Genomic DNA, 21,562 nt, shown 5'->3' with positions numbered 1-21,562 from the left:
TGGGCTGGATCTGCTGTGTAAAGTTTTAGTGTCTCCCTGGCTGCCTCTTAGCTTATGTCCCATGCTTTTAAGTGGTTTGTTTTATCCTTTTTTGACTAAAGCCATGGAAATGGTGTTAGCTACTGCTTTGTGTTTCCTTGGAGGAGTAAGAGGCTGAGTTAGCAAGAATCAGAAAGGAGGGAAAATGTGGATTGCTGAGGGACTATAAGGACCAGAATCTGCCATATTTGCTTTTGCCTTAGGAGAGGCTGTAGTAACTGGAGTAAAGCTGCAGCCCTCCATTTGTGCCTTGCTCTTCTTGTGACAGTTTGTTATACAGAACTGAATAGATCCCTGGATCAGGTGCTGAGTCTGAATCGGCCTCTCATTTCCATGAGGATAGGTTTCCTGTGGTGGGTCTTAAGAAGCTCTTCTGCTATGACTCTTGGTAAGGATTTATTTTCTCCTGCTTATTATTGTAGTAGTGGAGATGAGGCATCAAAGGTTGCCAGAGGATTAGAAAGTTTAATGGCATCAGGGCTTCTCTTGGGAGGGGAGGAATAGGGTGAAGGGAGGGCAATGTCCTCTGCTTCCCTGAGCAACTCTGGATGAAACAGACTGGAGGATGTAAATAACAGTTCAAACACCAAGGATCATTTTAAAGGCAGACAGAGGTAATGGCACAGACTGGCTGTGTCTTTGCTTTTCTCAGGCTTGGTCACTTTGAATTTACTGAACATTTTTCTTCTATTCAAACCCCGTTTAATGACAGCAGCAGTTGAAGGTCAGGATATTGGGGAATTTTTTAAAAAAACTTTCTGTTGTTAGGTGCTCTTGCCTTGCTTTGTCCTTCTAAAGCTGAGAGACCTCTTTTGTGGTGGCAATGAAGGGTGACTGTTGTTAGGCAGTGTTATACCCCATTTCTTCCAATGGGGCATTGCAGAGAAGGCAAGAGGAGTGATTAACATTGTACAGCTGGAAAGTTGCATTTGCAGTATCTGCTGCCATGTGTGTTGTTTTGGCATTTGAGAGCTGTTCAGCTCAGGAATTCTTCTACCTGCAGTGGTCTGAAAATGCAGACTGAGGTCCTGAGAAGAAATAGTGAATTATCAACTTGGAACAGGTGTATATTTTTTCCTAGAAATCAAAAGTTCACCTCTTAATTATATTTCTTTGAGCCAGAAATCCTTTCCTTCTATCACTGCACTTTCTTTATAGGGCAAATTCCTTTGTCTTTAGAGTTGTGTGGACTCCTGTAGTCTTGTGCAAATTCATCAGCAGAAGGCAAGGACTGGGCAGGGGAGATATCAACCCAGACCTCTTCTGTTCCTCTTTCCTTCTGCTCTCCAAGAAAACCCTTAAGAACAAAAGTTGTTAGAAGGGCTATAGCAAGAAATGCAAATAAATGACAAAAGGGCCTTTAGAGGCAGTTAAGATTAGAGGTTCACATAACCCTGCAAGAGATCAGGAAAAGAGATGCAGACTGTCCTATAACTCTGGTATGATATCTGTAGTGGAATTGCTTTTTGTGTGTGTCTGTCTTTTCTCTTTTTTTTTCCTCTCTGATCACCACTTGTAGTAGTGACTGTTCATCTCACAGAATCAAGTTGTTCCAGGTGCCATTTCTGTTCTATTTTAATGAGTTTGTCCTGATCGTCATTTACAGAGTGGTGAAATTTGGACTGTGGCCTATGTGGCAGCATCAGTGAAGCCAATTTTAATTTGATTGACTTTCTTTGGCATCAGACTGTATGCAGGAGTTCAGTCATTCCTGGTGCTAGATGCAGAGTTTGCTTTCCTTCTTATGTGCAATTTGGGGACACTCATAATCCGTGACATTGATGCCAGGTAGATGGAGTTGTCTAAAGCAAATCAGGCAACTCTTACTGGATGGAGCTGTGATTCTTCATTCTGTAACAAGGGAAATGGATGATATCTGATCCCCTTGACTGAAGACTTCAGTCTCTGGTAGACAATCTGGCACCTGGCAAAGCACTGCATATGTGTACTAACAGTAATGAAAACAGGTGTTAGCAAAGCTTATTTCCAAAACACTTTACAAACTATCTAAGGATCTTCCCCCCACACACACATAGATATAAAACTAGTTGTAGGATAATACCTACCTATTGTTTAACAGTATATAATTAAACCAGCAGTGATTAGGGATGACAACTGAAGGCACTTGCAGTATGGCTGCAAAGCTAAAAGCAAAAGCATAGAGGCAGGTTGTATTTAACCAATTGACATTGCATCAGGACACCAAGTCTAAATCTCATATTTAAAAAATTGTTGAATAGTCAAATGATTTCAATAAGAACAGTGTCTCACCTCAACAATGTCCCCTTCTGACATGCAAAATTAAGTGCATTAATTAGCGTATCTTTCCTATCTGAATTTCATGGCTGTACCTGTGTAAGCATACTTTGCTAACCTGTGCAAGCAATTCTCTTAGAGTGTGTGGTGGGGATTTTTTTCTTTACCACTAGGGAAAGAAGGGTAGATCTGAACAACATTGTAGCAGTGTCCAAACTAGGTTTAAATGAATTCATTTTGGGCAGTGGCAACAGGATTCTCTGTCTTGTCACACTGCCTGAGCTAATACTCCCTGCTTCTCAACAAGCAAAGTAGTTCACAGGTGACCCCTTATTAACATGATTTTATTGTTACCTGGTTATACTGCCTTTGTTTTCAAAGGTAGCTGGGGTTCAATATTGGCACAAGCGTACACACAGTGCAAGTGGCCAACTCTGGCAGAGACAGAAAAGCTTTAATGTTTAGGGCTCTGAAAGACTTTCCTTGGTGAAGCTTGCAATTTAAAAGGTCATCACTCGTGTCTCTGCCCACCTCTTTCTCTGCCTCCTGGCAGAGCCAGCAGGACATACACTTGTGCTTGAGCTGCTTTGGTTCGTGCCAGCCCCTTTCAATTAGCAGGTTGCACTGTACACTGGCTCATAAAATGGAGCGGCAGAGGAATGGACACTTTCTTCTTCGTTGTCCTTGCTGCAGGGGTAGTAACCTCTGGCTGACGGGTGAGGCAGACAGCTGGGGATACTAACATCTTAAACCATTGTAGACATCCTTTTTGACTCTTGCTATCAAAGATTCTTGTTATAAACAAGGTTATTTTTTAACCTGGCAAGGCTTTTCAGTGCCCTTGCAATACTTCTCTTGAAGCTTCCTTCATGGCATTACATACTGTAGCACTAAATGGAGATGCATATCCAGAGCATTCAGTGGGATACAGTACTTGCTGCAGCAGAATATGCTTTTTTCTTTAGGTGTATTCACCCAGTTAAGTTGTTCCTGGGGCTGCTGTTTCTCCTGTGACAGCTCTGCCACTTTGAAGTCTTTCTTGAACCAGTAAAAGTGTGTGGGGGGTGTGTGTGTGTCTTAAGTTCAAGTTTAGGGTTTTCACTAAAATGTTCTTTAGCTTTGGCCTCTTACACTGATAACTCGCACCCTGTGTTAGCATCCCATGAGAATGGCTTGTTCATTGCTCTTTCTGTACCTGGGTAAAAATCTTGCAGCTTCTGAAGGAATCTTCCCTCCCCCCCCCCCCCCGCCCTCCCCAAGCCAAGTGAGTCCTAATTATCTACCTGCTCAGGAGTGTGATGTTTCTTATTAAAATACATCTTGAGTGGCACACCTGCATGGTGCTCTCACTAAGGCTGAGAGGCTTGCTATGCTGTTGAAAGCTTCTGTAAAAAGATGAGCTCACATGTCCTTTTCAGTCTTTACTGTGTTGTCTTTATCTGCAGACCTGAAAAACAAATCAAAGAAAAAACTATTCATGTCAAACTCTGGATTTTTTCTTTTAAATTAAAAAAGGCCTTCTGTGATGTGCTGCTTTTCTGAATGACCTCTGCTGTGCTTTCTGAAGCTGCTCTGCTGTCAGCAGCAGCTGTCTCCCCCCAAAGAATTCACAGTAACATTGTTAGACTGCCGGGGCTCTGGTTTAACCTCTTCCATCTCAGCGTGTGTCTTTTCCCCCCCCACCCCCTTCCCTTGCCATTACCTCAGTTATTGCATTCTTCCTCCTTTCTTACACAGGTCTCCTAGCCCCCTTTAGGTCCCCCACCACCACCATCACTTCTTCAGTGCTTCCACTTTGTTTGTTGTAATCTCGGTTGAATATGAACCTTAGCCACTGATACAAAACCACTGGCATGGAATTGCTTCTTGCAGCCTCACAAACTCTGGGAGTCCGTAGCATCTCTGTGCCATTTAAAAGCAGTGTGTCCTTCCTATTTCCAGCAGACTTGCAGAGCACAGAGGTGAGGAAGCTGTTCTCTGCGAGTAAAGGGAGGAGGAATCTGCTTGCAGAGCTATTAATAGTCTAGCTGATGGGCTTAGCAGAAAATAGCTGACACCATGGAATGGGCAGGAGGTTTCAGAGGACAATATTACCTGCCCAGTGCACCTCCTCATAGCTTTTACATGTTTATGCTGTATTTCCCTTGGACTCTGTCCCTGGCTGTCAATTCCCAGAGCATGAGGACTGACTGCCTTTATAATACTATCCTGGCTAATGTTCCTGCAAACACTGTTCATGAAAACATCCAGTTCTCCCAGGATGTTTATTACTCAATTAGCCATGGTAACATAGAAGCACATTCTGCATGATATAAAATATTGACATTTATTTGCTTAAAATTAGTTTTGGAGGGGGGATGGTTTGCACCCTATCTTACTTCTGTATTATGAAGCGGTGTAGATGGGACCTCTGGTCAGCCACACCTGCGTCATTTGGTGTTTTTTATAATCAAATCTTTCTCTGCCTGCCCCTCCTTCCCCCAGTGTCTTTCTTCAAACTAAATCAGCCTCATCCTTGAAGAGTGGCAGCCTAGAATTCAGTGTGTACTGGAGAAGCAGCTTAAGTCAGCCTTCATTAAACTCTATGCCTCTTTGTAGAATGCTTTCACTAGACTGTAATAGGCAAGCTTTAAAGTTAAAGCTAAGTTGCACAAAGCTTCACCTCACTGTAGTCACAGTAGTGACTATGGCAAGATGAAGACTTAACTATCTATAAATTAAAATAGCCTGACTCTTCCTTCAAACCAAAGCTGAATAAAACTGATATGAGATATTTTGCTTTTGTTCTTGTATTCACTAATTCAACGAGTGAATGGAGAAACAAGCTTCTAATCTGGTTATTTTATGCAAGCCTTCTCTTGACCTTTTATTTTTCTGCTTTGACCTTTGTGAGGAAACATAAAGCTCAAGATCTAGTTTTGTAATTATCTTTTACCACCTTATGACAGTTTATGAATTACACTGTACGTGCTTCCCAGTGCAGCCCAAGGGCTTCTGTCACGTTGTTCTTGAAGTACTTGTCAGCCCACCAGGGATTCTTTGATTGCTACAGAAATGGGTGCCTACAATACTCATAATTCTAGTAATCCTGTATTATCCCCTTCATTGCCTGTCCCTTGCCACTGAGGGCTTGCTTTCTGCTGATGGAGGCTTGTCTCAGTGGCTTTTGATGCAGGCAGGCTGCAGCCTGACACTTGCAGCTTGGGTAGGAAACTTTTGAATTTATGCTGGATTACTGATACTTGGGAGGCTTTTCTGCAACAGCTTTTAGTTTTTGTGCAAAGTAACAGCAGAATTCTACACCCCAGAATTTTTTGAGATCATTCTTGCCACTAGACGAAGTGAGAAGGAAAACAAGAAGTGCAGGCTCAAACTTTTTTATAACTAACTTGAAAGGTTAATCATAAAAGTATAACAGTAAAGCATAACTGTAAGCTGTTTTTAAGAATACAGATGTTTCTAAGCTCCTTCAGAATCTTAGCTGATGGGGGGAGTTGACAACTAGCTGCCTCTGAGCACTAGCACTGAGGCTGTCCCTTCTCTGAGCATTTTTCTCCTCTCTTTTGTGCAAGCTGGAACTTCTTTTGTACCTGCCTGTATTTTCAAGGTGGCTTCTGCTGCCATTCAGCAGTAGCAAGTGCACCCCTTCCTGGGGACTTTTCAGAGATTGCAGTCCTATTGCATTTTTTACTTAACCAATACAGAATGTGTCATGTGGATGTTACATGGACTTGAAGCTAGCCAAAGTGTTTGCTGTGGAGGCTGCAGGCTGAGCAAGACTTGCATAATGAGAAGCATTCTCTAATATGAATTACAAATGTCCCTTAAAATGCAGTTTTTCAGGCTTGCATGTTATACTAGAAATATACATTATGAGGTTAGTATTTACTGCTTTATTTCTTCACGTGCTGTTTGTCAGCTTTGGGGAGCATGCTGTCATACCTGTCAATGCTGACATGGTTATCTATTATGGATAAGTGTCTAGCGATGTACAAAGTGTGAGAGTCATCTTGCTGAACTTTAGCAGGAAAAAAGTTGGCCAGATAGTCATAGCTAGTATTTTTAATCCCCTTTATAGTTAATGGTAAGAGATGGGTATCTCTAGAGGGAGATCATCCCATCCTAAAAAAAAAAAAAAAAAAGCCTAGGTTAGGAGGAATGAACTACCCCCTGGAGATCCCTCTGACTGTAGAGGGAACCTGGAAAACTAAGGGTAGACACTTAATGTCTGAATGGGTACATTTCAGTGATGCATGTCTACATACATAAAAACATTTCTATTTTCTTTCCTTCTCACTTTCACTTTTTCTTTAGATTATCTTCCCTCTTGCAGAACAGGAAATAAGAAAAGCAGGAGTAAGAATGGAGGGTATTGGCAGTAGGAAGGGAGGGGAAGGGGAGAAAAAGTTTGAGTACTCTTGCTGAAGGGTCATTTTGAACTAGCTGGATAACTTGGCCTTTTCATAATTAGGTTTTTGTCTTTTTGAGGAAATCTTAGTGATTCCCACTCATTGCAGAGGTTACCCTGGGAGACTTACAGAGCAAAAAATTATACTAGAGCTGCCACAGACAGACTTTAGCAGCAACTGGTAAATGTAACAGAAATGTGTCTGCTGTGACACCTTGTTTGAAAGTTGGAGTTCAAAGAACTGCTGCAGTTGTTGCTTTAGATTCAGCAAAGACCACCTAGGTTTTTGAAGAGGTCTATTGCAGTGCTTATGTTCTCCAGGACAGTGATAACTGGAACAGTTTAGTCTGAAATTTGTTGACTTCCATCTACTGATAGTGGTGGTGAAGGGTATTAGAAGGGATCTGTATGGCCTCACACGGGGACGATGATTCTTTTGGAGGACAGTTATAATTGAACTGACCCAGAGAGATGCTGAAATAGCTCTGAACACTGGAAAACATCATTTGTTTTCACGAGTTTTTTGGTTTTGTGTATGTGTTCTTCTTATTCTTTTTTTTTCTCTCCCTGAACACTGTCTTTTTTTGTAGGTGACTGAGCAAAATCTTCAGTGAAAACATTTGTTTTATACAGTGCTGAGCCCATTCTGGCTGGTAAATTCATAACTGCTGGGGTCTACTTTTCCAGTACATATCAGTAGATAGGACACTAGAAAAAATTTTGTAGGTCTGAACTATACAATCCTACAATGGAAAAGACTAAATGAGTCAATGGGTCAAGTCCCTTACTACTACCTACACCATTTATTATGATCTCTTCAACAGCATTTTGTTGCTGGACTTTGGCCTTTCAACATAATATCGCCCAAAGTGCTTTAACATCTGAATGCTTGTTTTCCCCCTTATATAATATGGTGTTGATACATTTTGGGTTGTTTTTTGGTTTTCTTCCTTTGGAAAGCATTTTCAGATCTATGGGTGAAAAACACTATTCATCTTACCACGTTATTTCTGATGGATCTTTACTCCCAGCGTCTAAATAAACTTGCCCTCAGTTGACACCTCTTCTTGGAGAACACTGGCAGGGTCGTGTTCAGGCTAGATACCTTCTTTGGGATGAGTCTTTTTGAATACAAGAAACCCAACAGGTAGAGTCAGGAGTAACTAGTTCCTTTTTGGAGACAGCAGAGTCCTGTCAAGGTCAACAATCACTTCTACAAACTTGCAAATTAAATGTATGTTGGTCTTAGCTCACAAGCGTGGTCATGTGGTAAGATGGGCACTATCTTCCCTTGGTCTGTTACTGCAGAGACTAGTCAAAATGCGTGTGCACCTTGGCATTTGCTGCTGCTGAGGTTGAAGTTAACCACAGCAGATGACAAGCTGTACATGTTGTGTGTTCTATTCTGAGCTGTGTAAAAATAACTTCAATTTTCTTTTCTGAGGACTGACTTGTAGTCTTGTTCAGTACTGGTCTTCCAGAGCCTTGCATAAAAAATGCAAACTTGATAGGATTTCTGGGAAAAGCTTCCATTTGTGGCTAGAGGTAAGCAAGGGACACAACATAGGCATTTGATAACATCTGGGTGCATCTGCAGTGCGTGGGTATTGCCTGAGGGAGAATTATTCTAGTGCAGGGGACTTGAATGGCTTTTACCTGTGGCTGGAGGCACAGGAAGAGCAACAGTCTTAAACAGTGACCAATCTCAGACTTGGGCTTTTCTAGTTCAGATGTCCCCTAGTCATCTGTGGAAAAAGCTGTGGGTGTTTATATCCCTCTCTTCTGCAGTGTTCCAGATTGGGGTAAAACAATAATATGGGACTGTTTTTTTGGGGGTTTTTTTGTTTTTTTGTTTGTTTGTTTTTTTTTTTGTCACTGGATTGGTTTAATGAGAATGAGCCTTTTAAAAAAGGAGAAGGAGTATCCTGAGCTGTAGACCAGAAATATCTGCAATTGGTAGAGATTCTGAACACTTAGACTATCAAACAAAACATGATACCATTCACATTAGACCTTTTTTGCAGATGTTTTACTGGTTGCAGAGTTCTCTTTCATACCTAATGTACTAAGCTTTCTGATTTGCAGGCAAATATATCACGTAATTGTAACAGTAATACTGTAAGTCTATGTCCAAGTGAGCCCTTGCGCTTATTTGTTCCTGGTACACATTTGTACAATTTGGTATGTCTTCTTTGAGCTGTGCAAGATGGGAATTATTGATAGCACTACCATGCTAGCAGGAGGTCATGTGATAACTGGTGGTTACCAACAGCTACCAAATGCTGTTATTAGCTGTCTGAACTGTATCAACTGAATGTGAATGTGGGACTAGTGTTTGTGTGGGTGTTGAAAACAAGTGTGAGGTGTATTGCTAATTAATATTAGTTTGGACTAAAATGTCTTTCAAACTTTAACAGTGAAAATTCCCCCTTGCCCATTCAATCTCATTTCTTTAACACTTCATTTGTATATGACTTTCTGTCACTTTATAGCGAGTTCCAGTTACCTCTTATCAGCCTTTGCCTGCCCTTATGTCTGGTATCTGTACCATGCAGGAGAAGGATTATTGCTTTTCTTAAATTAATACTTGCAGTACTTTTTAATGCATGGATAATTTGTTTGTGTCTTAGCATCCATAAAACCTTCTCTCTATAAAGCCTACATTTCACATGTAGGCTGAAAGAAAGTTCTCCTTTAGCATTGCAGACCTGAAACTCCAACTAGTTTTGTCATCTCCTGACAGCACTGCTCTCAAGACAGCTTTGCCTCTTGCTTTCCTAATTTTTGCTGAATATTTAAGAAACCCTGAGGCTGGAATGTTGTCTTTCCCCTCTCTACTGAGCAGCGTGTCTCAAAACAGACTGTCCCCAGCTGGAAGGATCTTAAAGGTGATTCAGACTTCGAGCGTCACAGCAACTTCTATTACTTCCTTGGTTATTATTAGATGACGAGCTTCTGCATTGCTGGCATGTCTAAGTAGTAGGGATGTTATGGTCACTGAGATGGAAAGAGTATCTGAAAATAAAAGATGATCTGTTTTGGTATTGTATAAGGTTTTTCTTAACTCATTCAGTGCTTTACCTGCTTTTGAAAGGAGTCTGTGTGAATAAATCATGTGAATAAGAAGGAGTCAGAGTACTTACTGCCTGTAGACTTCCACCACACATCAAATGTAAGTCATTAGTGTCTGAGAGTCGTTACCATTTGTAAGATTTCCGTGGCTCATGTGAAATGAGTGGGTGGGTATTACAGCACTCCATAATGTCTAGCTGTTTTGGTGGCTTGGCTCTAACTGCTTTGCTTCTTGAGCTGTAGAAGCCTTCGATAAGCTTACCACAGCCTACCATCGGTTCAGGTGTGAAACACTGGTTGGGCAATTAGGTGAAAACTGCTACTAATATTGACCTATAGCTTGACAAATGAAGAACCAATTTACCAAGTGTGGCACTGTAGCACCCTTCACTTCCACTGAAGCATTAATATCTGCCCTTTCTTTCCCCAATTCTTGTAAAGCACTAAGCACACTTTCCAAGCCCCCTCTGTTGCAGGTTCACTTTGTCCCATGCTGAACATGTAACCATTTCTGAGGTCTGGACAGTGGAAGAGATGTATCATCTGCTCTTCACTGGGTGCTTCCCTCAAGAAGAGACTTAACCCAACTTCAGAGGCTAAAGGCTGGCAGCTTATGTAACTCTTACAGGGCTTATGCAGAGGCGTTGCTAGGAATTCAGGACTATTTTCTTTATCTAGAAAATTCAAGTAGCTCATATGCCTGTGCAGCTGTAATAAGTGGGGCAAACAAAAGTTCGTCCTTCACAATGCCTACTATGTAGCCAGGATGCCTTCTTCCATTATATGCATTAGACTTGGCATTTCTACTACTTCTACAGTAGACTTGGTTTTCTCAATAAGGCATATACCTCTTGGAATAGTTTCAGCCAGCCAATACTCTCATCTGCTAAAGATTCTGCCCTTAGAAAGTGTTAATTATTCCTTAAAACATGTAAATTTTCCCTTGCCTATTTCAGAATTGAGCCTGTTTTTGAAATTTACTCTTACGAAGTAAAAGGAAGCTAGAATGATAAGCTTCAATTTATCTTCACAGGTAAACAGCTCCTTTGTACACACACAAATTTATATACAGGTAATCATAGTATGCACAACTGGAAATGAGATTATCTGGATCCTGTTTGCAGATCAGATCAGCCACTGCCCTGCTTTATAATGTAGAATTAATCACTAAAACTCTCTGAACTCTCACTGAACTTTCCATTCCTAAAGTGTAGATTCATCTCTTCTAAGGTATTGCTCAGTTGAATTAATGTTATAAAATACCTTGAGATTCCTGGATGAAAAGTAAGTGCATGGGGGACTAGTTTTGTACCTTTGCCCTTCCAGAGTAGTTTGATCTCAGGTCAGAGGCACAGGAACTAGGTTTATTCAGGAACTTCAGGAAAGAAAATTTTGTAGGCCAACCTTTTCTTAGATTGGAACTATTTACTCCACTGAGGAAAGTGATAAAAATGTTCTCGCTAGGAGCTGTAATTGTCCTGTTCAAATAGGCAAGCAAGAGGCAAGGAAATGGGTCAAAACTGTAAGTGGTGACCATCTGCTGAGATCTTTTCCATGAATTCATAGGAAATTACTTCAGCTGTTTTGACAGTGTGCCTGAAAGGATCAAAACCCACTGCGTGATACAGGCATCAGGAACAGTAGAAGAGAACAATGCTTCTAGGCCCTTACGTTGTCTGAAATGGTATTACAGGAAGTACGTTTTTCTCAGCTTTGTTGATAACAAACCTTTTCGAGCAGGGCTCCTACGATGATATGCTTATGACACACTTTTGAGGTAGATATGCATTCTTGTTTCAGTGATAGGAAAGCAAATGCAGAAAGCTCAAGCTTTTTGCCTAAGGCTGCAGGGTAAATCAGTGCGACGCCAGAGGTAGAATTCAGAGTATCTCACTCCAGTCACTTGCTGTGACTAGATGATGCTAGTCACATCACACAGATGATGCTAGTGATCCATCTCTCATGGATGCACTCATTTCAGTTATTGCTCACAGCTTAAAATGGAGAGTGAAAGAGGGGTTTTAACTAGCACAGTGCAGACTCGTTTCCTCAATGTCGTGACCTATTCCCATTTCTACAAAAGCAGTTCTGTTACCTTCAGCGTTTTTCTTGCAACTGTTTTATTGAAAGCATTTTTCTTTTAAGCTAGAATTGCAGGCAAAGAGAGTGGAAGGAAGCTCATAAGGCCATCTGCTCAATCCAGACAGATGTTTGTCTAATCAGTTCTTAAAAAACAAGCTCCTAAAAATAAATAAACATTAGAAAGATTTTGGTACAGAAATTGTGGAATATTCACCTTTGCCTTTAGGAAATTCATCCAAGCATCTAAAATCTCCATTCCTGCGGATTAAGCTCATCCTCTGATCTTGTCCACCATGCATGTGGTGCTCTTTGCTGCATCCTTTTACGTATTTTAATACTACTGTTGTGTACAGGCAGAAGCTTCTTAACTGAAGAACAGGTTGTTTAGTCTTTCTTGTGGGCTCTGTTTCCTAGATGTCCAATTGTTCTTGTTGCTGTCTTCCTGCCTGCCTCTAGCTGACTGATCTTTCTTGAAGTGTAGTGCCCAAACACAGTGCTTAAATTAAAACTTTACCAATGTTGAATCCATTGGAAAGGAAACAGTACTACACCTTAGGCTTGCATTTATGTGATAGCATGGGAAACAACAGGCCAGGGTGTACAAATACAGTTGTAGTCTAACATCAGCATGTTTTTCCTGACTGATGTGCATCCTCTGATGTACTCTTACCTCCAGACCCTCCTGTTCAGAACTGCCATATAGCTAGTTGCTTCTGCAGTCAGGCAGGTGTTTAGTCTAACTTATTGTAGACACTTTTGTTTATCCTTGTTGCATTTCCTCCTATATTTTCAATCACTTTTTCCAATTCCAAAATCAATTTGAATTAAATTCTGTTCTTTAACTTGGTTGCAAGATCCCAATTTGATGTAAGCTGAAGATTTAATCGACCCACCCCAACTCCATCATCCAAGTCCTAAAGAAAGTATTAGTACCAAGCCCAGGACAAACCTCCTCAATATATCCTTCCATTTTATTCTGTTAATTCCCCCCCCCCCCGCCCCCAACAGTTGTTCTTGCACCATTGTGCACCCATGCTTCCCTGTGGCATGTGAGACTGTTGAAGGATCTTCAGGATATAACATGTTTTGTTTTTACCCCATCTGCAATTCATGGAGAAAATCAAATTGGCTTGACAGTTTGTTTTTGACACATCAGTTCTGTTGTTCACCTCCTTGTTCTCTTCCTAGCCTTTACGATTTGAAATTTTTTTTCCTTTTCTGCCACTTTAGAACTGAAGCTAATTATGTCATCTAAAAGTTACAAAAGGACAGTGATCCTGGACTTCTGTCTGTACTACCAGCCAAGTCACTGATTTGGATGAGTAATTAATTTTGGCAATCCTTGGTTTACTATGTGCAGTGACAGGATAACAATTACCCCAGGTGGAATATCAGAAGCAGGATGTTCAATATAGGATCCTTGGGTCAGCTTAACAATGGAAGAGTAAAGGGAGAGATTAAATTTCCTAAAATACATTGGAGTTGCTGAGTGACTTTTTTTGTGGAATTTGTCCTACAAGTTAAACTATTTTAGAGAAAACATGCTCCAAAGCTGGTCTTTTCAGGAAGGCAAAGGTAGAAATATCAAAAGGGAGAAGAGCTTAGACTAACAAGAAAAGGTTTCTGAGAGAATGGAAGAGCAAGTGCCTGAACCAAGCGTGCGCACACAGTGTGCCTGGAAGGATGCCTCAAATCTCTATTCGAGGACCACTGTTTAATCAGTCATGTGTAAAAGGGAGTAGGCAGTGAAGTTGCAAGGTTTGCAGATAATACAAAATTATTTACAGTAGTCAGTATTAGAGAAGACTGAGGAATTCAGAGGGACCTAATAAAGGAGGCTGTAGTGACAGCAGAGCATCGTATGCAATCCACTGTTGACAAATACAAAGCAATACCAATTGCAGGGAATAACTTGAGTTGTTCATACACATTACTGGGTTCTAAACTAACTGTAATCATTCAGGGGAAAACAACCTGGGGGACATTTCAGCAGCTCAGTAAAAACATCTGCTCATTGCACAGCAGAAGTCAAAAAAGCAAACACCACACTGATATAGAAATAATGGTCTAGAAAATCCTACTAATCATGGCATTATATAAAACAGTGGTACATCCTCACCAAGAACATGGCATTCATTTCTGCTCATAGGATCCTGAAATAGCGTAAGCAGAAGTTGTTCAAAAAATAGCTGCTAAAGGTGACAAGAAACAGAAGAGTAAATTGCATCAGGAAATCCTGGTGAGGTTGCAACTGTCGCAGACGAAGGAAGGAGGAAGGCAAGACTAAAGTTCCTGAATGATTTGGGGAGGATATACAGAACGCTGTTACTTGTCTTTTCCAAAACTGCAAGAACAGGAGGATTTCAATGGATTTGAAAGGTGATACTTTTGAAGATGATAGAAAAAAATGTTTTCTATTCAATAGATGATTAACCTGTAAAACTGATTACAAAAAGAGTCTAAACCAAAGAATTTATCGGTGTTCAAAAGGGGATTAAACAAGTATATACTAATGAAAAAATCCTCAGTAATATTTTCTAGTATTCCTGAAAGGGATTTAAATTTGTTTTAAATCACTAACAGAAACACACTGTGAAATTATGGAGAATCGGTAGTTGTGGTCCATGTTGCTGCATAAAATGGTCAGTATAGGCATTCTTGCATTTCTTCTGGGAACAACTTCTGTTCCCCCTGGAGAACATACAACACTGGTCTAGATAGATGGATCATTCCTCTGATCTGGTTGAATAATTGCTGTCTTCTTAAGGATGGCATTAAAATCAGTGAATGAAGGTTTGCAAAGCACGCTGCAAGCTCAGGTTAAAAGATTACTTTTGGCTTGCCTTCTCAGATGGAAATACCAGTTGCTTACAGTGTGAACTCTGGGGCATGGACTTTCACGGCACCTCTCCCCCCCATTTTTCCCCCTCTTTCTTGCCAGGAATGCTTGTACCATACATAGCACTGTAAGGGTGCTAATGTAGCATATGTCACACCATTAATAGTAGTATCCTAGACTATAATTACCACTTTATTGATATATAACTAAGAAGAGAATCCATCCCATTATTCCTTAGAATACAGTAATTTATTGTAAATAACAAATTCCTGTTTATAATTCATCACCTTCTATTTTAAGAAACCATTTTAAGAAACTTAAGCCCGGAAGACTCATCAGCATGTTAACACGTTTTAAAAAAAGGTCCACTTTGCTAATCTTACATATAGCAGCAAGATCAGCTGTAAAAATCCATACTGAAGATAAGAAGTTGCTCTCTGTGGTATAATTAATTATTCATCATATTAGTGATTTCAGGACAGAGAAATTTAAATCCAGATGTTGTAAATGTTGACAAGCATGAAAGAAAAGACCACAAACTTATTAAAAGACTACTTACTAGGTAGGCTTCATTTTCACCTTCAAAGCATGCTGTAAAACCTTTCCATGGAATAACCCAACATACTGCCATATAGAAAATCAAACCAGCTTGTTATTTAACACCTGATAGTACAAAGTCTCGCTATGTTAAGCACACTGAACGTAACTAGCTTTGCAATTTAGTTTTTTTAAGGAGAAATAACTTAGTTACCGTTTAAACTCCTTGGTAAACTAGGTTAAATAATGTTCTCTGGCTATCAGGGGTATCGTTTTTCCTTCAGGCGGAGCCGAGGAAATGTGAAGTTAAAACCTTCATTGAGTGTGATAATGAAATCAGTCCTTTCGAGTGCAAGACCACAGCAATTCTTTATCACTCCAAGTAGGCTGTGAGCTGAAATGGGCTGAAAGCTGTTTTGCTGGTTGGCAAAGTTGCTGAGTTCCCAGATAGCTATCATTTTCAGAACATATTTTGCTATATGTATAAGAGCACAATATAAAAAGTACCCCAAAACCTACCATTCAAAACTGAAGAGACTGTTTTTTAAAAAGGTTTTCCACTAAAGAAAATAATTCCACTGCATTTCAAAGCTTCTGTCTACCTATGATTTTAAATTCAAACAGGGAGCCAACTATTTAAATTGACACTTAAGTTCACATACCTGTCTTTCATTTAACATTGTATCTTTACACATGCTTCCACATTGCTCCTAACACTTACTCTTACTCACATGTATGCGTAAACTGTTCACTTGCTGGTCCTGGAAGAGTTTATCCTTACATATTTTCAAAATGCATCATTTTTCATTATTCACACATACCTGCACAGGACATTACATACGTTGTACACAAACATATATTCTAATATACCCATCTAAAGAATGAAAAAACATGAGCATCAGGTAGAAATACAGTAGATAAAATTAGTCAAAAAATCATCAGTAGGGCTGTAGCTTCTTTGTGGGCTACTAGCACATACATTCTCCAGATTATTTATTTATTAGTCATTGACTTGTAGTCAGTTACAGTAGCAGGGCTTCAGCATATCCAACATCTACAACTTTAAATGCTTTAAAATCCATTTCCACTTTCTAATGAGCTCTTGGTATTCCTGCACTGATATATGAATGTATAATCTACGCACAGGTACAAATACGCAACTGCTTCTGATGCTATGAAAATGGAACGTGCTGCCATGTTGTTTCCCGTCATACCTTTTAAGGTCTGTTCCTTTCCTCTCCCAGGAGTGCTGAGAACCACATATGGGAACTGTCAGTAGCTCAAGTGTTATAGTGTCCTGAGCTTGCAGATCACAAACATTCAAGTGACATTCTGGTGAAAATTCCTGCAGCTGTCCCACTAAGGGTAATGATCTGGACAGTTCTGTTGGTGGTTTTTTGTTGTTGTGTGTTTTTTGGTTGTTTGTTTTAAGGTAGGTAAGGGTCATTTGGGCTACCTCACGTATGGTAATCTCTGAAGGAATTTTAGATAAAGAACTATGTAACAAAGCACCTCTGTAACATGGTCAGAGGCACAGGGCATCTGATCATCCAGTGTCACTTGTAGAGACCACTCAGAATGGCTTGAATCTTAATGCTTAAAGTACTTCACTAAGCCACAAGGCAGTAAAGCAGTCAGCAGCATTGTGGAATGAGGCATACTAGTTGCACTGAGATGCAATGCAACACAGTTGGGAAGTCATAGTGATCTTTATATCTACTCTTTTGAAGACTACGGCAGTAATCGTTGAATTAGGGCCTCTAGCTAGTATTATCTGTGAAGGACATGGAGGTGCTTCTCTGAGAAGGCTGCTGCAGCTGTGCAGCTGGGGAAGGCACTACAGAAACACAAGGCTCTTCCTCACCTATATGAACTAAGATATCATACTGTTATGTACATAGCAGATGATCCTGCAAGGAGGCTACCCACCAAGCTTGCCAAGACCAAATGAAGAGTTTCAAAAAACCTTTGAACAGAATTGCCCTACCTGTGGTGCTGTATGTCACTTCAGATGCCTAAATACAAGAGGTCAAAAGTAAAATATAAGCTAAGCTGATGAGAAAGAATGCAGATTATAAATGTGTATTTGCTAAATGATACTGAAGAGAGAGCATGATAATAGACACTAAACATCGAGAGAGTATAAATTGTTTAGAGTAATACATTGAGGGCATATAACTAGGAATATTGGGCTGAAATTAAGTTTAAATATATTTAGGCTGAATAGCAGAAGCAATTTCATAAGAGCAAGACTTATTAAACTGTGGAATGATTTCCCTAGGGAAGAACTGAAAGCACCATTGCTTAGCAAATTTAAATCCATCCTGTACTGCTGAACATACTGTATGTGACTATCCTGCCCCGGCTTTGAGGCAGGCAGGAGTGGGTTAGGTAATAGGATTAAGATGCTGAAACACATGCTTTCTGTCTCTAGTGCCTGTCATCTAGTTCATATACAAAGGGTCACAAAGGGGCTTAGTCCCAAAAAGACAGTGTTTATTTCTAAAGAAAGCAGTTGATTAAGAAATTGAACCAACTGGAAATTTTTGAACAGTGGTATTTATATAAGGCTGTTGCAGAGAGGAAAGTGGTGATCTGTGCCAGCCTAACAACTACAGCAATGCTCACAGCTAGCCGGTTACTAATGCCAGTGGCAATAGCTGTCCCCAGCGTGACCAAACCAACAGTAAAAGCTGCTTCTATTTTTGTCCTGATTCACATGACTACAAGGAAAGGCAGCTTGATTTTTCTTTCAGCTGTCTCTTAATCGTAGTCCCTTCTTTCTGTCTTGTCCGCATCTGTGGTCCTAAACCCCACGCAGATTTCCCATAATGAGCAGAAATTGACATTTCAAGAGCGCCGGGGCTTGTGAAATGTTAATTAAAAGCTTCATGTTGCAGAGATTATCTTTCATTCTTGTTTTCAGTATATCTTTTCTTTTTGACAGTCCTGATAGTGTCTGCGCTACACCACTCTTCAATATCGTCAAGGAGTCTGTCCTCCCTGGGACTGACGCCAAGATATATTGTGGCTTTTCTGTCTTTTTGCTTCTGTGACTTTGTTTTCTGTTAATTGTTCATGGGGTTCAGAGCTGCAGTAAAACCAGATGCCGCACGTTCAAGTCAACAGAGCACAGAGCAGACCGTTTTCTTTTACATGCTTCTTCAAACCCAATTCTATTACATTCCTAAATGCTAGCTCTTAGCTATTACTGGCTATTATTAAAACCAAATCTAATAATACATCAGTTAACTCCATCTTTTGGCCTCTCAACTTGTTTCTTCCCGTGGCCAAATCCTTGTAAATACCCACACAGAACAATGCAGGAACAGGCAAGCTAACTTTGAATGAGTGGGCTTGGATATTAGGAGCAGTTTAGCCATGGTAGCCCAGAACTCTGTGCAGATTATTTTACATGGCTGAAAAACAAGGCACCATGATGGCTTCATTACTTCTGGAATCCAAACTTGCTCTTCCAGAGTTCAAGTATTTTTTCACAGCATTGGACTGTGCAGTTCAGGTATTTTGCACTTTTGCATATAGGACTGCACACAAGCATTGAGTGTCGCCAAAGCTCCAGCTAACATTTAGTTAGTCAGCGGTTTCTCTCTCAGGAATGAAAGAAACAAAAAAGTAGCATTGTCTTTCAAATCTATATTGCTTTAAAGTCTTCCACATTCAACACTTTTCTGTAGCTTTGTTGAAGAAGTATTGCTTATCTATGCGTATTTGCTTTTACAAAAGCTAAGAAAGACACCAGTCTGTAAGAATAGGCACCTATGGCATTTCAATATACATACTGTTCTTTATATTACACAGTTTACTTTTCATGTCCATTTTTGTTGTATCAAACCACAGGAATTGAATTCTTTCTCACATGCACAAGTATATAAAACTGATACGGAATTACCATCATGCTTGTTTTGAAGCAGTAAATGCTCAGTATTCAAATAACCTGAAATATTTCTGCTCTTGGCTAACCTTAATAAAATCATTATGATGTTTCTTCAATATCAAGGCTGTTTCTGAATTTTGCAAGACATCTTGCTTCTGTTGCTAATTGAACCAAGATGTGTTTGCCCTGTGATTACCTCTAGTCATGCTTGGCATAATTTACTATAATTATGATTAACTCCATGTACTTAATGGGGCAGTGTGTCTCTGAATTGATCTTGCATATTCCCCTCTATTCAAGCAGTAATATGTAAATAATTACAGTCTGTATGGCATGGTTGCAGGCTGTAAAACTAGAACCCTTATGCCCGTGTAGTGAGGTACAATGTCAGAGTTTGTTTTGTTGGAATAATTTGGGGTTTCCTCTTGGTTTGGAAGGAATACTTTCAGATTTTGGAGTGGGAACAGTTTTCAGAACTGGGCAAGATTCTCTGGTCTTTTGTGGCTTTTAAATCTATCAATCCGTGGACTTTGTTTCACCAAAGAAATGTAAAGAACAGAGACAACTTGGACCTGAATCTATTTCTGCAAAGTCTTTCAGGTAAATCAAAGCACTGCATCCTGTCTGCTCCAAGTTTGCATGGGCTAGAAAAAAAATATAGTTTGTAAGCGTATCTGCAGCAGCCATTGAGAAATATTTAACAAAAGAACAGTAGGCATATTGATATTTTCTCTCCCCTTCAGTAGGATATGGTTGGATGCTTAGCTTACCCAAAATGTTCTTGGATTCTAGGTGGCTTTTTTATAGCTTTATAATGTTCTTGGGAATGAACAATGCCCTAAATGTAAATTATTAGTGTTAAATGTTGATTGTACAAGAAGGACTGCAAATTAGCAGTAAAAAAATTTTATATTTACTTAGCATTTTCACTCAAAAAGATCCCTGAGAGGTTTATACATTTTTTTTTTTTTTTTTAATCTTTCTGGTCTGTTGAGGCTTCATTTCCCCTACTTGCAAAGTACTACAGCTGTGTAATGATGTACAGAAATAACAAACAATACTTTCAAACAGGAAAATTTGGACCCCAGATCTATGCAGGTGCAAATTCTCTTAATTCCATAAAGTTTCATTTGTTAATCCTAGCCTTCGTGAGGCCAAGGTGAAAAGGGCAACAAGAAGGAATGGCATATCCAGTTCAAATTTCTTTATGAAGGTGAAGGTACTTGCCTGCACTGATCCAGTAGAAAGGTTAGGCAGACTTTTCTGTAAGTATTAGAAGATTGTTTGTTGCTCAGGAAGTCAGGATTTCAATGTGATGCCTTCACCAAAAATCATGTAATCCTGTGCTATTTCTTCAGCTGCCGTGTGGAATGAATTGTTATATCTATTTGATTTCATCTTTATGTAGTCTATTTTTGTATAGACAAGTTTGTACATAAGTGTTCAGATCTCTGTCCACTTTAACTGCAGAAAGAGGATAGATCATGGAGGAAGCTGAAGATGCAGTTAGATGTAATTGTGCAAAATAGTTTGCGTGGTCAAAGAAATTGCCAACCCTGGTTGAGATGCAGTAATTGACTGTGTCAGTGCTCCTTGTGCAGTACAAAATAAAATATGCTAATCAAAGCCATCAGTGAAGGTAATTAAGTAAAACTGCTTTTATCTTGAATTGAAATTCTCTGGAAACTGTAGTTACTACATCAGAAAGAGCTTATTGACAGTATCTAGAAGGAAAAGGTGGATAAATTCTCAGATCACTTTAACGCAATTGCAAAAGCACATTCATCTACACTCAAAGGCTAGAATTAACCCAACTAATAATATTTCAGAATATAATTATACATTAGCAAGGGAGGGACCTAGTTGTCATTGTGCGGAGAGGAGCATCTTCCCCCAAGTACTACCTTCCAGGCATGAACAGCAGATTTTATCATATTTTAAAGGGTGCAGATTAATAAGATTAGATGTAAATTGTTTGGGAAGTGAATGTTTCAGTTCTGCAGCATTTAGCTTATGGAATTATGAAAACAATGAATTGTCTCACCCCGACTTGATATCTAGAAGATACTGTTTTCAGTGAAGTGTATGTGGTAGGAAAGTGGTGGGTAGTAAAGAAATGTAGTCCAACTTTAAAAGAATTTTGGGAAAATAAAATGTATAATATACCTGTGTGTCATTAAACATTTTATGGTATTCCCTAGATGCTTACAGCCCAGTGATTTTGCCATTCCACTTCCCCTTTTTCTGGCTTGCAAATCTAAAAGAGACAGCATGCAGCACACCTGTCTGAATAACAACCCATAAAACTTGTTTATGTTACATTAAAAAAAAAAATGAGGCAAATAAAGCTTAACTGTAGAGTGAATGAAGGCCTCAGTTATATGAAGATGTCATTCACCCTTATTGAGAGGACAAATCACTGCCTCTGTCCTGG

The 21,562-nt window shown here is 39.7% G+C and overlaps 1 protein-coding gene and 1 long non-coding RNA gene across 6 annotated transcripts in view; one reads left to right on the top strand and one right to left on the bottom strand.

The window, feature by feature from the left end:
* NRXN3 (neurexin 3) overlaps window positions 1-21,562 on the top strand; it is a 1,034,003-nt gene that overhangs the window by 932,926 nt on the left and 79,515 nt on the right. The gene's annotated exons all lie outside the window — the stretch shown is intronic.
* Window positions 1,306-15,330, bottom strand: LOC112989980 (uncharacterized). The gene is made up of 4 exons (XR_003260966.2): window positions 15,256-15,330; window positions 3,579-3,742; window positions 2,106-2,183; window positions 1,306-1,987 (listed from the first exon to the last, which is right to left on the bottom strand). It is a non-coding gene; the product is annotated as an uncharacterized LOC112989980 (long non-coding RNA).

The sequence above is a fragment of the Dromaius novaehollandiae genome, chromosome 5 (genome assembly GCF_036370855.1).
Source record: "Dromaius novaehollandiae isolate bDroNov1 chromosome 5, bDroNov1.hap1, whole genome shotgun sequence".
Classification (NCBI taxonomy): Eukaryota; Metazoa; Chordata; class Aves; order Casuariiformes; family Dromaiidae; genus Dromaius; species Dromaius novaehollandiae.
The sequence above is the reverse complement of the archived record's forward strand: the minus strand, read 5'-3'. Positions and strand labels throughout refer to the sequence as shown.